This window comes from Myzus persicae, unplaced genomic scaffold (genome assembly GCF_001856785.1).
Source record: "Myzus persicae strain clone G006 unplaced genomic scaffold, MPER_G0061.0, whole genome shotgun sequence".
NCBI lineage: Eukaryota > Metazoa > Arthropoda > Insecta > Hemiptera > Aphididae > Myzus > Myzus persicae.
In genome coordinates, this window is record NW_019101601.1 from 349,543 (window position 1) to 364,831 (window position 15,289).

Here is a 15,289-nt window from a genome sequence, read left to right on the forward strand (position 1 = left end):
GAGATATTGAAAACTCGCGTCGCAATACCGCGGGGTCCTATAATAATAATAACCAATAAATTGGAATCAGCTATCTTCGAAAAGAAAAAAAATTATTGATTAGTTATAATACTGTACATAGCCTGCAAATTGCAATCACGACTGTCAGTAGTCACTGTATAATATACAATATTTTGTGTCCAAATGTAATTAATCTCCACTGGTCCGCAGCAGCGCACTCGATTTTGATATTTATTATTCTATAGGGTGATAAGTGATTGTGTTTGCTGATTCCCGAGATTGGGCGATATTGTGCAATTTTTAGTGTTTTTGGACAATTTTTTTTATTCGTTTTCAATTACAATCCTACTAAACACACTTACAGTTTAATTTTTAGATTGTGCCGTGTCGTATCTTGTATGTGTTGATATGTAAATAATTGTGAGCCCGCAATCGTTACCTATCAATTACCTATCAAGTTATCGTAACGTGAGTTATCTGTATTCTCAGTCATCAGTCATTGGAGGCCTCTGGCTATACAGTCCGAAGTTAGAATCTAACTTGCACGTGATTCGAAACATCAGTTTCGTACGTATTTATTATTGATAATTTATGCACTGTGTTGTTCACTGTTTTATTTTGCTTGGTATGGATCAGTATAAAGTATTAGCATCAATGGCTCGTGGTAAAAAAAAAGGAGAAATATGAATTAATGATAAATTGCTCAAGACACACAACAACACGCCAAACAGTATAAGTAGTAAATATTTAATAACTACAAACACAAATGTGAATATTTCATTTGAAAAATCAGCGCAAACTTCAATCATCATAAGTCGAAGTCGATGTAAAAATGTAGAAAAAATGTTGTATAAATCAGCGTCACTGGGCGGTATTCAATATATTAGGTAGGTAAAAATATTTTATAAATAAAACAATATTGAATTTCATATAAAAAATAGTTAAGTATATTATAGTTATTAATAATTATAAATGTACCTATCGTTGAATCGACAAACAATCAATTAAATACGTATATAAACTAACCACAAGTATAGTCTCAAATAAATAATTATTCTTGTAGTAATTAAAGATAGATAAAAATAAGAAAAAAAATAACCAGGCAATGAAAATGTCGATATAAAAACATAGTTTAGTTAAGGGCGTTAATAAACTACAAATATGTTTTTATGAATAAATAATAGTTAATAATTATGATAAATTACGAAAATTATACGGTTAAGCTACTAAATAATTACTTATAGTCGGAGTAATTATTAGATGATAGCCTAATGTTTATTATAGGCGATGTTGTTTAGTTGTAGGTACTGCATGTTTTGTGTTTATTATGTTTAGATACGTAGACACGCAATTATACTTATTGTAATGATCTGTGGTGCATGCATATTTCCTATTTTTTTTTACCAAAGTAATTATTATGAAAACGGATATTACACTATTTGAACCATATTTTAAATTGTCTTAGATTCAAATAAGAACATTTTTTTTTTCAAAATGACCCTTTGATTTTTAGGCCAAAGTGAAATAATAATATGACTCTTAATTTTTATATATTTATATTATTATATTTTTTAGACCTCTTGAATTAAGGATGTATATAACATTATTTATGAAGGTCCTACAGTGTCTACAGTCCGTCTAATTGTATATTATTATTAATGTCGTAACAATTCACCGCAACAGCGGCTGGAGACCTGTTGCAAGTGTTTGATAAGTACGCAATTATTGACGCATTCGAAAAACGGTTTTTAAGCCCTGCATATTATTATGACTAGGATTTACACGGTTTCAAAATATTGTCGACTGTGAAAAATAGCTTTGGAAAATTATAACAGCATCCAATAATTGGTAAGAATTTGCTACTCCCCGTACAGTAATAATTTGGAAATCATTATGAATATTCCAGAAGCGTTTTAAAAAATATTTTTAATGACGATTATATTTTGAAATCTTTATCATCATTGCTCGAATTCTAAAGGGATGAAATTCCCGAAATTATTGCGAATTGGATCTCACCGTTCCGACAACAATGTTTTGGCGTTCGGAGTGCCGCAGAGCCGACGGATCCGATTTTCAAAGTCATTGACGGAGGAGTATAATTCAAAATGGACATAATACCGATACACTCCGATAAATCACTATAGCGAGCTTTGTTCATTTCAACCACGCCTAGGTTTGGATCACGGCCATTAAAGCACAGCGACTGCGGCCACTGCGGCATTATGGGTATATAATAGTAGGTGCATTAAAATGTATATAATTGGAATGTCTGCGGTTGTGGTGCGCCGATAATCATACGACGTAGTATTTTTGTACATACATAATAATATATTATAATACGCGTATAGGTGAATTGTGTGTATCGTGTGTTATTGGTCAAACCATTCGCGTCCCGGAAGGCCGCCGCCGGTTTTTTTTTTTACGGTGACTAATAAATAATAGTAATATATATATATATATATATATATATATATATATAAATCAAATAATTAAACCTCCGACGAGTGGACAAGTATAATATGAGTGTTTCTAAATACGCGGAAAAAAATAGTCGTTGGGGCTCGTTTTATTTATTATAAATTTATAACATCACATTATTACCTTTATGTTATTTGAATGTGTACACGAGCTGTTTCCGTATAGACGAGTTATTATGTTACTTACGACGCTCGACCGGTGCTATACATTTGAGATGCAATGGCTTTGCAATTTTTTGTAATTATGGCGAGTTGGGGGAAAGGGATGAGTGGTCAGTTATTTAATATTATTATTGCTGAAACCTGTTAGACAAAAACCATGTACACCGTGTTCACATATGTTGATTACTATCATTATTAGTTATTGTTAAGACTTTTAGACTGTGGCTGCCCAACGTGTTATGGTTTTAGGGATCTCAAGTGCTCAACGGTTGTGCTGTACCTAACCATATTGTGTCGCTAGATATTTATAGGAATTCTAAAAGATATTTATAGTTAAATAAATATGGTTCTGATTTGGATGGGTACTCAAAAATATTTTGTTAAATGAAAGTTCGTTGTGTAGAAGTATTTTATACATAACTAATACATTTTAACGACTAGCGATTTATGTGTAGGCACTAGGCACCTACAAGACTATAATTTATTTCATTGGTGTGATGGGGAGAGGGGCACGATCTAACATGACATACCTCTCTGTGGGCACCCTAGGAGTTTCGAAAATGTAATGAGGAATCGCCGAAAGTTTCATAAAATTAACGATTTTTCACGTGGGTAAATAAATAAATTAAATAAAATAATATTTTGGAGGGTGAAGGGCCTGTGTTGAGATGCAATGATCTCTATCCAGCCATTACTTCTTATATAGTCTATCTATCCCATACAATTCCCGTGGACTGACTTAAAATTTTTCAAAATAATTAAACTCCTTCGTGCACAACAATAATATTTTATTCCACTGTGTCCTCTCCGTCGTTTGAAAAAACCTTTTACGTCACCTGAACAATATGATTTTAAGTGTTTATAAGTAGACGCGAGCTGGGTACAAGTGGCCGACTAAATATTAGTGAATCTCGAGAACAAGCTGATGGATCGCTCACGCGCATATTATTTTTGTGTCGATCGGCTGTTCAATAATATTTTTTCATTACGGATCCGTGTGCGCGATTACGACGCGTGCGTGAACTTGAACTCGAAACCGGTGGCCGCGGCAAAATTAAGAATAAGCAACTCGAAAAACTGCTTTTGCATATATATATATATATATATATACATCTCGTCTGTTATAATTATATACAGAGGTACCTGGTACATCCAACCATGTCACTACGCCGTCTCAACCTAACAGGCGTACGAAACAACCAGGATGTCAGGGGATAAGAAAAAAAACTTGCTATAGCGTCCTAGTAGCAGTCCCGGAGACGTATACCTACGTATTGTATCTTGACCATTAGATGATTTTAATACAATTTGATGCAAGTCTCGTTGTTGGTTTATTGCTTCATACGACGGAACGAGACACGACATGTAAGTGCATAATAATTGCGGTACAGAGTGGTGCACATGGCACGCTGGAAATCAGCTATATACTTGATTAAGAGAAAAATCAGTGGAGGTTTTACCCGTAAAGGGTGGCCTCTCTCTTGGCATGCGGTGTTAATCTGTATATTCGAATAAGTATAACTCTAATACAGTCGACGAAACGAAACGATGTTTATTATTTATAAAAATGATTCAATATACGGGTACGTATAATGTGTATATTATATAATGTATAAATAATGAACGTAAAATAAATATCCCCCTCCTCTTGAGACTGGACGAGAACTCTGATGGGAAATTTGGTGTTTTAGAAATGATTGAATATGTTTATTATTAAACTATAAATACCTAGATATTATATTGTAGTAGGGACTGGCCAATTTTTTTAGGATTTTTACGATAGTAGGGTGTACCTATATAGTTGCTTAGTCGTAATTATTTTTCTTTTATGAGTAGAAATCGACGAAAATTGACAGCGAAAACGAATTCACTCTGTATACGACGTAGTTGGCAAACTGCTACAACAGCATACAATTAGACACTGCCAAACTAGTTTTTCCTCTTATATATACACGTGTCATGTAGTTATATATATATATATACACACACGCATACTACAGGTTACGTAATATGCTTTATCCATACCATGTTACCTTAAGTCCGCTGCACGATTTTTTTTAAACGGCTAGTGTTCCTAGACCAGGGGTTCTGAAAATTTTCTGCATTATGGATAACTTTTACGTTATTATCCAGCTCCAAAGAAAAAAAACATTTTTGATTTTGGTTATTATATAATATTTTAATTTTAATTATAAAAATTCAAATATACTCAATGGAACCCCTGAAGTAACCATCTATGCGCCCCAGTTCTGGATTTTCGCCATACAGATATTCTAAAACACGTGCTATGACAAACTTCACTAAGTCGGTGCACGAAATCACGATAATATTATCATAATGTATGGGTGCATCGCACAGCATGTGCGCGCGATGGATAATAGTTTGCCGTGTGGGCGTGAGCCAGTATTTGACATTTTTTCCAGCTATTGGACATTTTGGGCGTCATAAGTGTTTTAAAACTTACATTAGACATCAGTGTATTATTAGAATGAAAAGGTCTTTCAATATAAAAAGTTGTTAAGACTTTATATAAAAAGATTTAGGGATGCTAGTTGTTGACGGTCGATTACTTTTCATGACAAAAAAAGTATTCACCGCCAACCAGAAAATTATTAAGCAGTCGCAAAAAATATGATATTTGTGTACTTTTATTAGAGTATAATCATTCTACAATGTACACTATTCGCACACAGACGTACTCACGTCGATTATCGCTACACACGAGTGCACTACGTCGCCGTCGTCATATGTATTTGTTATTATTATAATTTATAAACCATGACATAATATTATTATTTATTCTTATAGACCGATCAAGATCAAACGGCGTTTCAATGTCACCACGTGTCAGAATGCCATGTGTACAGTGTACACATTGTAATATAATATACCGTCGACTATAGGTACTGCGGTCGCGGTTACAGCTACCGAGCGCCGCACCATAATAAACTGTTTGCCCTTCGGACCGCGAGTAAATATCTCTTATAAAGTTATGACTAGAGACCGGATTTGTATGCGCTTAAAAAAACCTTAAAAATTAGATGTTTCTATGCTCTATAATTTCATCGAAATAATTTTTAATATGCAAAAATATTGCAAAGACAAATAAAAATAGCAGTTTTTAAAAATCATAAGACAATTTATTGAACTAACCTAATTTTTAAAAAATATTCGAATAGTCATATATTTTAATCTATATTTTGGCGATAATCAATTTTCTTATCAATGTTATGCTCTTAATTTCTTATACATATTGCTTTGAGTCATTTCGTCATGATAAATATGACATTGTAATGAACATTTATATGCGTTTTTTATAAACTATTAGATTTTTTATAAAATATTCAAAATTAAATACTAACATGGCAATATAGAAGACATGTTTTTTACACAAAATGTTCTTTTGTGCTTTTAACAATTTTGAATATCAGTTCATAGGTAAATGAATCGTCAAGAAATCTTATCCAATTTGAGCTGCATACTCTCAGTAAAAAGATGTAAAAACATTAAAATCCGGTCTCTTGTTATAACTTATAACTACCATCTATTTTGGACGCTTTTCGCCTCAATAATGGTAATTTTAAACTATTGAAATTAGCTATTATTGTCATACGAATAAAGGGTGTTTAGTTTAGGTACCTATCTTCGAGGATACGAGTACTACAATTTACAAAATAAATAAAAAAAAAAAACAGTGGCCAAAATTTCAGGTTAAACCACATATCCAGTAACTGGTTACATTTACAAATATTCATTCGTTAGTGGGGCTTATCAAGTTTTCGTTTACTTTTCCGTGTTTCTTACTCAGGAGTGTATATACCGTGCAGCGACTATTTCCGCAAGTAGGTACCAAAAGTGTTTTCGAAACATTGAGTTGTATAATATAATCATTTCAAAACAAAGAGCTGAAAACTCAGCTGCACTAAAGCAAAGTTGCAAAAATCTATGTTATGACTAAGCGTGGATTTTTATGGAATTGCATATTTTTCTTTTTCACCTTTTTAGGATTCTTGTCAGTAATCTTTAAGAATTATAATAGTATGAAGCTAATTGCTATTTTTTTTTTTGTACATTGCTGAATAATTAATGATTATTGCATATTTCTGTTTATTTTGAAAAAATTCAAAATGTATTGCATATTGAAAAGAAAATTTTAAAAAAATGTATAAAACAATATTTTGGCAAGCATACAATTTAATAAAATATTTTGTTAGCACTAAGCGATCTCTAATTATAATAATATTAAATTATAAGTTTTTTTTATTATATATTAGTATATTACACAATTTAAAGTTTTTTTCTTGCATATTTGTTTCGTATTTTCACGAATTTAACTGTATATTAGGTATGTGGCATATTTTAACACTTCAAGCCCCTCTAGTTATGAATTAGGTATGTAGAAATTGTATGTATGTAAAAAAATATTATCCATTGGAATTCCTGTACAAGAAGCGTAAACCGAAAGTCAACAGAAACAAACGTTATTGAACTATTTGGAATTGAAATTATTGATATATAATCAAGTAATATTATCGATTGAAAAAGGTAAAATATTAACGTCAGTTTTGGTCATTCAAACCACGCAATAATATAGTCCTTATAGTCTTGATTAAACGGTATGTGCCTACTCTACAAGTATTATTCATTTTGGCCAACGATACTAAAAAAATTCCATTTATATTATCCGAGACGATATGATGCACCATAAACAAACAATAATTTAAATATGACGATTCTACACCCATTATTATTAACTATAAATACATTGCAGCTAAAATGTTAACCATTTTTGAAAATATTATTTTTATAAGTATAGGTTCTTATACTAAAAATGCAACATCAAATTTTCATTTGCCAAATTTCGTAAGCTATAATAACAGGATAAAGTTTTTTTAAATAATTGTTTAAAGAATCTATGAGGTCGTTCGCCTATTGGATATAAATATCGCACCTAACCCTTCACTACCACTAAAAAATAAGTATAGAATATCTAAAAAAATATCTGAAAAAGTCGGGGTACTCTGTCCAAGTCAAGCACTTGTAAAAAAACCTCTCATTGGTAAGTTTTTCCCGATCAAATACGTTCGATCTTGTTATTGTTTGACTAAATTTTGCGGGTGTTTGTGAAACGTGCTTATTATATGAAGTGGGTAACACGAATGCGCACACGTATGAACGACGTTCGGGATTTTTCTGACTGTCGTAGGTACTATAGTACTTCGTTTCCAAAAATGGTTTTGAGGAGGACGTGATTAACCTACACACTACACGATACTATATCAAATTCTTCGGCGCTGGACAGCATGGACAATAATAAGAATATAAATCACTGCAGTGGCGGCAGCGGTGCGTTTTCGGAGCGGCGGTGCGGGGGACCCGGGGAGAGGGTAGTGGGAGACGGCGTGTACACGAGAGCATCATGCGAAGCATATTGTGGTGCAAACAAAAAAAATTTACGAAATAATAACAATAAACAATTTTTAATTTTTGTATTTATAAGCAGCGCAACAACCGCTGGACGCCGTGCGATAAAATAACGATAAGGTCGTGGGCGAGACGGCTTAGAATCCATATTATATCGTTTCTGCAATCGCCTGCGCTCAGATCACGAACATAACATATAATACATTTACATACTCTGTGAGGACTCCGGAAGGCTCGAGGGCACTCGACAACGGGTTATTTTGTAGTGGTGAAGCCTGCTATTTGCGTACACCAGTACAATGTAACATGGAGACTCCTCTCTCATATAAATTTTAATTTTCGGCCAACGTCCGAAACCGTTAATTAAATGTTTGTTATTTTTTGTGTACAACAAAGTCAAAACAGTCATTAATGTATAAACACGTCTACTTCGATTTTTCTATCGTATCGACGTATCGTGGTCAAGTAAGAGTTATAATATTATATTATATGTATTTATATTATGCAGATATACAACGACAATATTATTAATTATTATTATTGTTATTATTATACTATTCGGGAATCATTATCGACAATATTTTTTTAACGATCTAAAACTCTTTCATCTTCAATGTGATAAACATAACTCACCGCGATAAAATTAAATCGATCATGTGAATCAATGAAGTATTTGGAGAAATGAACGCTCGTCAATTACCCCGGACTTCTGTAGTTCTTTCGTTTCTCATATCATTATGGCTTACAAGAACATTAAAAACCATATTATAGTGTTAGGGCAGATTTAGGAAATCGTGAGGAAATACTTAAACTCTTAGGTCATTACATATTGTATATTGTACTAAATAGTTGACATTTTACTGAAAAGCTTTGAGTAATAATGCATGAAACTGTTCGTGCCTACTTTTTAATAATAATATTATTAAATTTGTATATACTATTATACATATTATTATCAACGCATTGCAATTTCGTACATCGAAATTAAAGTGACCGACCGAAATTAAATATAATATAATATTGTCTTGTCGGGATTGAAAACGACGATAAGGTAAATAGGCCGCGTACAAAGTTCACAGACATATTATATAGGTATGTAATATACCAAATGTCGTAATTGTATATTATAACATTATTAGTATATACCTAACGATGATAACCGATAAGCAACAGCTTTTGTCGAACAGTTCAACGACAGCCAGCGGGTACTAGTGCGCATACAAACCTATGTATAGGTATATAATATTAGATATATAATACGCATACCAACGAGACTAATATTATAATGATTACAGTACACGGAAACATGCCTTGCGCGTGTGAGGTTTTCGCGTGCGATCGTTGTACTGCAATACCAATACACACATGTATGATATAGAGATCGAGCTTTGATCCCGGGCGCATCGTTATTACAACTATTACACACGTCTGATCTCAATCGTTTTTATGTAGCGCCGGTCATCGGTAGTACGAGCGAGACAATATACGTACCTGCTTACATGTCGACGGCCCACAGAGGTCTTAGGTGCCCCCTTATTACCCTCGAGTTTTTGACTGCCCACATTCATTATTCCACGCCTTGTTCGCAGTATAACGTTTTGTCGACAACATACTACCGTAAAGTTTTTTTTTTTTTAGAAAAAATAGCATTTACGACACCGCTTTATTTTTGTAATAACAATTTAAAACGTAATTATAACGTCGATGTAATGATATAGGCGATGTTACACACGGAGGTTTTACAAAATATTTTAAGATCAAATGATTTGATATTTTCAATTTTCATATATTATTAAATTATACCGGGTATTATAGTGGGTGCGCCGTGTTATGGAAAATTATATCGTACTTCTCATTCTACCCTCCCATCAACAATAAGACGTATTCTTGTTTACGATTCATGAGTATACGTGTTCTCGTTATTTGACCTATTAATTATATTCATGAGTTACGTCTCAATCAAAAAATCGCACATAGTATACGGAATACCGATAAACAGGAGCGTGTATATAATTTTAGCATTTCGATAAGATCGCAGACTGGTATCACTATAATATGGCGAAAATGTACGTTGACCCATTCGACCTTCGGCACTTATAATATATTGTACATTACAAAGAAGAAAACAAAACTATAAGAACGTATATCGCATACTATGTATCATTTTAAAATTTAAATGTATCACGTACAAATTAGCGTTAAATCGAACCCAAAGATTTTCAATGAAAACTATTCGTTACAGCCGTATAATCATACTAATCATCATCACAGGCGTTCACGCGGATATATGGTTGGTGCAAAATAATATTACACATGCACAACCTCTTGCTTTTATCTTGGTAAATATAATTTTACAGTTGGGTGAGTCGGAGTACACGTTTTACCTCAGTCCAAACACTAAACAATAAATAATTGTTTATTAAAATTATTTTTTACCCGCCAATCATGATTTTTCAGAAACCTAACTAGACATCCACCTAATACCAACAATATTATCACGTTTTAATGAAAAAAGAATGCAAGTTTGTTAAATATCTATACTTGTAGTATAAGTACTTTATTCAGTTATTGTTTTGTTGGAGAAGACCATACGTTTTTAAAGGATTGTTGACGCGCGGTTTGGTAAAAGGTTGGGAAGAAAAACTGCCCTTGTAGCGCACGCTTACCGGTCGTAATAATCTAGTATAATATTTTATGCTATTTGAATCAGTCTAGTGCCAATAAGTGCTGATAATTAAACGATAAAAAAAAATGTCTTTAGTGTCAATTCATTGTCTATACGGATACGCATCAAACGCACAAGGATTCCTTCGGTTTTCCTACACTATTATATATAATATTACGTCTTATTAGGTATGCTTAATAGCCACTCACTTCGATAATATCAATAACGATATTAAATAACGATTAAATGTGTTTCACGCATATTTTCACCTCCAACAACACGCGTCCTTAAAACAAAATAATAATAGGTCTGCTGCTTTCGGCACATCTTTCGGTATCGTTTTAGTTATAACTATACCTAAATGGCTAAATATGTATATTATATACACAGAATCGAAGTACCTATTTTCTTCCTTCACACAGATATAAAATGTATACATAATTGTACATTATTATTTATCTACATAATATTATATTTGCCTGTAATTATTATGAATTATGATCGTATATATTTTCGTTTCGTATAATATGAGCAATCACTATTTTATTTAAATACTCCAACAAAAATATGGGAAGTAGTTTTTTTTTTTTTAACAATTATAATTATACTCTTTGAAGGACAATGATATCATGGCTAATCCGTAGTTGCGAAGAAAACATGAAAGGTTTATAAAATTGTGTATGCATATACCTAGCGTATATCTATGTTGCTCTCGAGTGATAAATTAAAACATTAGTATACAGTTTTATTTTTCATTTTCCATGCCAATCCGTGTTAAAAATGAATATTGTTAGTATGCTGTAATTATTTTCGAATTTAGCATAGTCTACTATGATATTCATAGTGAGCGTAAACCTGTTTGTTGTAGTGTTAATATATTTAGAGGGACTCCTGGGACAGTGACAAAATTACGTTTACCGGTTAGGTTATTTTACAGTTAGGCTCATAGCATACAAATTACAACACCATAGTTCAAATATTGAAATATATAACGAAAAAAAAAACGTGCCTTTGAAAAGAAAAAAACAATTAATTCAAAGGTACACATACAACACGGGGGTTTATATTCTATGGGTGTATTAAACATATATTTATATTAGTTATACTAATAGTAAACCAATATCGATGATCACTGTATAGTGTAGCAGTATAACAGTAGCTGTATAATCACTAGATTTTATAATATCCAAAGTAGTATAGGTCATGAAATACGCATAAAATGTATAGATAACAAAAATTAAACACTGTAGTTATTATTATTTGCCTATTTTTAACTCGTCTCAATTCGCTCGCCTCATCGATGAATTTTATGTAGTATGTTTATGTTTTTTTTTTTTTTTAAATATTACACAGCGTGTACTACAGAATGGTTCATCTTAATGTTGGTACCTAAAATGTTTGAAAAATGATTCCGGACGGATCTCATGGCCGGTTTGCCGATAAAAGGTCAACCGATTAGTTAGATTAGATTCTAATTTCACGATCCGGAAGGATGCAATTTTTAAGATTTTTTATTCTTTATAATGTAACTAGTGTAATTTTCGGTTCAAAAAAATACATCACTATGAAACTAATAATATATGGTTCAGTGACCGATATAAAATTGTTACGTTTAACGAATAAGCTGATAAACATATTGCCTTCTATAGTATATACCTATACTACATCATTATCATTATAATAGTGTACATATAATCATTTTTTATTTAAACAATTCTTTAGAGTTTCTCGAGACATGTTTTCTCGGCTCCAGTTACTTAGGTCATTTACTTGTACATATAGCCATATAGGTTTGAATATTAGAATTCAATATTATTAAATTCTCATATTTACCTTTTTAGGTATAATGTATATTCTACAGGTACACGATGGTTTAAAATAAACAAATATATTACCTATAATATTATTATTATTATTGATGTACAAATTAATATTTAATATTTGTAAAATATTAGCTACCTATTGAATTTTAAATAACTATAACATTAATTATTGTTTGCACAAATTTATTGTAATTTTGAAAATTTTAATAAATAATAACCAATTTTTACATCTAACATGGGATGCTTAAACATCAAAATAATTTTTAATTTTTTCAACAATATTCAAATTTAAAATTGATTATTTATTTTTATTTTATCAAAATTTGACTCCATAAAATATCGTGGTTAAAAAACTTAAAATCGTACATTTATTCATTTATTATGAAGACGCTGTGAATTTGTATGCTCGTAGTCACACCTTCTGCTACCAGAATGTACTTTAAAATGATAATTTATTTTAAAAATTGAATCAGCTTTAAGTTATAAAATAATGTTTTTATTTGTCACTATATATTAAAACAATGATTGTTACTTATTTTTTAGATTTTAATGTTAGGTATTTATGTAACAATTTCATAATGTCAACTTCACATTTTATAGATAGGTGCCATTGTACATTTAAAATGCCATAAAAGAAACTCATTAAAACATCGCAATTTTTTTTCCTATTTAAATATTTTGATAACAGGTCAAGTAATAAATTATATGGGTCAAGAGCAAAGTAGACCCCCGGAAGTTTGTTCCAAGCATCTACATTTTGTGATTCTTATAGTATATATAATGTATATTATAATATCATTTTGCTATACTATATTATATTATGTAATAGAATAATTCAATAATAATATATAATATTTGGTTTCCGTCGCATAAAACATGATATTTTTGGTGAATTATTTTTATATCTATACACGCGATCGTATCCGCGAGCGTACGGCGTATGCGCAAGAAGAAATAGTTGAAAAAAATAACAAGTATTTATTGAAAACGAACCCTGTAACCTTTAATATTACTGTATTGTTGTACATAAAATATTAATTTAATTAATTCACGGGGGAAATTATTTATGTTAAATTGAATCAGACTTGCCGATTATTAAATAATAACTAAAAGTAGATATAAGTGTATAACATAATATTATATGCGTTTGAATAGATACACTTTTACATATCGTTAAATATGGTTACAATGTCATTCATTTAAAACAAATAATATTAAACTAGTTGAAAATAACAAAAAAATAAATATGTCTATACGTTTTAAGTTAAATTATGATTATATTTATATTTTCTTTCATTCAGATTGTTCTAAATTAACTTTGGTTTTTTTGTGTTTTGTAAGGATAATTTTATAAGAAATAGGAAACTCCAGGTAATTTAAAGTTTTTTGTTGATTATTTTTTTAATAATTAAAGTAAACAATACCATGTTTTTCAATTGTTTTATTAGTTGATATTAGGTACTCGTCTAACTTGAAAATGCATTCAAGTTCAATAGTATTATGACGTGGCGGTCAATAACAAGACTCCGTGTTCGTTACCGCTCTAACTGCAAGGTTGAAGAAGTATACCTACCTACCTACCTTTATAATGGTTTAATATGACGTTACTACGAAGTTACCACTGTGAGTGTCAAACTCAAGTTTATTTCACATAAATATATATATATATTATGTATAAGTATATAGACCAGGTTATATGTAGTTGAGAATTATTTCCTTATAGCAAAATAATTTTAAAAAACATGTATCAAACTACTAAAAAAGGATTTTATGTGTAGCTGTTCGAATAACATAATACTAGTGAATATATAAGTATAATATAATATCATAAGTGGATTGGTAGGTTTTGGGTTAGGTACCTAATACGTTTGTTTTTGGTATGGATAGTATAAATATAATATGTTTGATATCAATTTATTTGCTGTTTGTACTATACCAGTGAACACGGTATAGTTTCGTGGCAATATTATTATGCTCAGCTCTGACATTCAATTTTTAAAACAATAGAAAAAGCTCCCGAACAATGTCCATTGTCGCCTGATCTGAAACCTAGTTTTGTTGTGAACTTAATGATCGCAAGTTGCGTCTTTCATTGTCCGTCTAATTGTTTTTTTTAGAATTTTTTTCCACACAAAAAATTAAAACTATAAATGAAAATGCTATGGTCACAAAGAAAACAACATAATATACCTAGTGTTTATTTTAAGAAAATTGTGGAATATTAACATTACATTACTATATTTAATATAGGAAATTGATAAGTATATCAGATATTTTTTACTCAAAATAATTGTAAATATGTCGATAACTATAGATAGTACATTAGATATTAATACATTATTAATTATTATACAATATTTTACACACTAAATTATGTAAATACAAAAGAACAATGGCTAAGATAAAACACAATATGGTTTAAACATAAATATTTTCATTGTTCATACAGAAATTGATACAGTAATTCATTATTTTCTTAAAATATAAAATGTATTATCAAACATTTTAAGCATCAAAATTACATAATATGTATATTAAATTAGTAAGATTGGTAAATAATTTAGGCACTTATAAATTAACTTTTATTTTTTGAATTGATTTGAATGTTTGGTACATTTCAACAATCGCAAATATTTGTGATGTAATGTTTACTGTATAGTGATATTGTAGACATAGTTATTTGGAATATATCTATGTCTAATGATTATCATGTTATTGTACACGTTTAAATAAAATGC

At 30.7% G+C, this 15,289-nt stretch overlaps 1 protein-coding gene across 2 annotated transcripts in view; it reads right to left on the bottom strand.

Annotated features, from left to right (window-relative positions):
* The window catches only part of LOC111029811 (scavenger receptor class B member 1-like), an 89,058-nt gene that overhangs the window by 31,406 nt on the left and 42,363 nt on the right, over positions 1-15,289 (bottom strand). The gene's annotated exons all lie outside the window — the stretch shown is intronic.